A 3,717-nucleotide genomic window follows, 5' to 3' on the forward strand; every position below is an offset into this window, starting at 1 on the left:
AAAGCTTGAACCGAGCTGAACATGGTATCAATCTGTCTTGAACCGAACTGATATGAGAGAACTGAACTGAAATGTTATGAACTGAGTTGAGTTTCTTCTTGAACCAGACTACTGAACCTTATGTTCCAACTGTTATGTTTTGAATTCAGATGGCCAAGGAGAGTATTCGGATCAGCCGGATCCTTGTGATGGTTCTGAACCGAGAGTGATCCAAAAGTGAAGTGTGATTAGCTTGAGCTCGAGTCTAGTCTTCCTTAGCCAATCTCATGGATTTAAAGGTGAGTCTAGATAGATGATGAATGAATTATGAATGAGTATGCATGATTGCATATTGAATATGGTTGATTAATTAAGAATTAATCATGAATTAATTAAGGGATAATCATTGATTAATTAAGGATTAATCATGGATTAATTAAGGAGTAATTATGGTTTGATTGATTAAGTATTATTCCTTGATCTATATTTATATATGAAGTATTTATCTAGTTTAAATACTTAAGAATAAACAAGAATAATTCTTTGAGGTTATCCCGAGCCTTAGTACTTGTTCTCAAGTACTAATCTATAAGTATTCTATTAATAAGTGTGAATCATGTGAAGTCTTATTGTATACTCACTCTCCCGAAAGTCCCGCATTGCCGTGAATTGGTCCTGCGATATGGATCAAGGTCATGAAGACACGATGATGGGGTCGCACCCTGGAGGCCGTGTAACTGCATGCAGCGTTGGATGTTCTATCTTGGAATATCTGATGGAGATGATGGTTATATTTATTCCCCGTTAAGCTCGGTTAGCCTTGGTGGTTTTCCGGGTTTAGCATATATATATATATTAAGAGTATGAGTGATTGGCGGGTATCGTGGAGGTGATTTTAAGATAGATTCACATGGATGGATTGAGAGGCCTTATATTAATTATGGAATATAATTCCACTGCATTCAAATGGTGTCGATTGCTCGGGATACTATTGATATGTGTTTGGGTGTGGGATTAGACTCACTGAGTAAACTAGTTACTCATGACTCATTTGATATGCAGGTAACCAGTAGGTGGGAGACCTTTACTCTAGGACAGGAAGGAACGAAATTAGCCAGCAGTAGTTTTATTATCCTGCAAAGTCATTTTGATATATCTTATGAATAAGATTTGTAGACCGAAAACCTCGAGGTTAATTTATAACAAATTTTGTAAGATGATTTTGAATGATATATAAATAATGTTTTTTTTAAAGTACGGGTTCCATATGATATTAGTCCTTGTCCGGACGAACTAACTATCAGGTATTGCTTTCTCGGGTTGAAAAGCCTAGAGTGGAATCCGATAGGAGCGTTGGTGTTCTTTGATTTTTGGTCTAAGGTGATCGGAAGTATTCTGAGAACCTCAGATCGACCATCGAGGAACATCGACCGTGTCATTTCCGGTCATCTATGATCGGGGGTGTCACACCCATGGCTATCCATCAGTACAGATATCAGCATGCTGGCCCTTCCCGTAGACTGTTCGGGTGATTTTGGCCCACGTGGGCTGTCTGTTCAGTACACACATGACGTCCGTGGGTGTCCATCAGCACACACAGGACGTCCTTGGCTGTCCATAAGTACACACATGACATCTGTGGCTGTATGTGTGTGTCTATGTGTGTCCGTCAGCACACACATGACGTCTGTGTCTGTCCATCAGTACACATATCAGCACGTTGGTCGTTGGACTCAGCACTCTGGCCATTCCCATGGACTGTTCGGGTGATTTTGGCCCATGTGGGCTGTCTGGTCAGTACGCACAGGATGTCCATGGCTGTCCGTGTGTGTCCGTCTGTGTCCGTCAGCACACACAGGACGTCTGTGTCTATCCATCAGTTCACATATCAGCATGTTGGTTTGTGGACTCCGCATGATGGCCCTTCCCGAGGACTGTTTGGGTGATTTTGGCCCACGTGGGCTGTCTGTTCATTAAACATAAGACGTCCGTGGGTGTTCGCCAGCACACACAGGACGTCCGTGGCTGTCCGTGGCTGTCCGTCAGCACACACAGGACGTCCGTGGCTGTCCGTGTGTGTCCGTGTGTGTCTGAGGGTGTCCGCCAGCGCACATGACGTTCGTGGCTGTCAGAGGCTGTCTGTCAGCACACACAGGACGTCCATGTGTGTCCGTCAGCACACACAGGACGTCCATGTGTGTCCGTCAGCACACACAGGACGTCCATCAGTACACATATCAGCACGCTGGCCCTTCCCGTGGACTGTTCGGGTGATTTTGGCCCAAGTGGGCTGTCTGTTCAGTACAAAAAGGACGTACGTGGGTGTACGTCAGCACACACAGGACGTCTGTGGGTGTCCGTCAGCACACACATGACGTCCGTGGCTGTCCGTGTCTGTCCGTGTGTGTCCGTCAGCACACACAAGACGTCTGTGGCTGTCCATCAGTACACATATCAGCACGTTGGTCCTTGGACTCAGCACGCTGGCCCTTCCCGTGGACTGTTTGGGTGATTTTGGCCCACGTGGGCTGTCTGTTCAGTACACACAGGACGTCCATGGGTGTCCATCAACACACACAAGACATCTGTGTGTGTCTGTCAGCACACACCGGACGTCCGGGGCTGTCCGTGTGTGTCCGTCAGCACACACAGGACGTCCGTGACTGTCCTTTTGTACACATATCAGCACGTTGATCCTTGGACTCAGCACGCTGACCCTTCCCGTGGACTGCTTGGGTGATTTTAGCCCACATTGGCTGTCTGTTCAGTACACACAGGACGTCCGTGGGTGTCCATCAGCACACACATGACATCCGGGGCTGTCCGTGTGTGTCCGTGTGTGTCCATCAGCACACACAGGACATCCAGGGCTGTCCGTGTGTGTCTCTGTGTGTCCATCAGCAAACACAGGACGTCCGTGGCTGTCTATCAGTACACATATCAGCACAATGGTCGTTGGACTCAGCACGCTGACCCTTCCCGTGGACTGTTCGGGTGATTTTGGCCCATGTGGGCTGTCTGGTCAGTACACACAGGATGTCCTTGGGTGTCCGCCAGCACACACATGACATCCGTGGCTGTTCGTCTGTGTCCGCCAGCACACACAGGACGTCTGTGTCTGTCCATCAGTACACACATCAGCACGTTGGTTCTTGGACTCCGCATGCTGGCCCTTCCCGTGGACTGTTTGGGTGATTTTGGCCCACATGGGCTGTCTGTTCAGTACACACAAGACGTCCGTAGGTGTCCGCCTGTCACGCCCCCAATCCTGGAAAGGATTGTCAGGACGGCCATGGTTCGAGGAAACGTACCAGCCAGTCTTAGGACATCAAGGCAAGCGTTCCATGGTCGAAAAAAAAGGTTAAGAACATAAGGAAACTTAGACTTAACCTTATATAAGCTAATAGACAGCTAGGACGAGTAAGACGGTAACTGGACGAAGTAGACGAGTAGCTCGACCAGCTAAACGAAGCTAGGTTTAGTTCACTCCAGCTCAGTCCCTACTAAGTCAGCTCCACTAGCTGGACTACTAGCTCACTCAGCTGAGACAGCTGAGAGTCAGCTCATCTCAGCTAGACGGACTGTTCGGGCTTTAGGCCGATGGTCCGGGTCCGGGTCAGTGGCGGGCTGTGAGGTCCGGCCATGAGGCCATGGGCTGTTGGGTCTTTGGACAAGGCCGTGGGCTAAGTCCAGGAGGCTTGGGGCGTGGGTTGGGCTTATGACCGACCCCAAACCCAA

The sequence above is a fragment of the Brassica rapa genome, unplaced genomic scaffold, assembly GCF_000309985.2.
Source record: "Brassica rapa cultivar Chiifu-401-42 unplaced genomic scaffold, CAAS_Brap_v3.01 Scaffold0350, whole genome shotgun sequence".
Taxonomy (NCBI): Eukaryota; Viridiplantae; Streptophyta; class Magnoliopsida; order Brassicales; family Brassicaceae; genus Brassica; species Brassica rapa.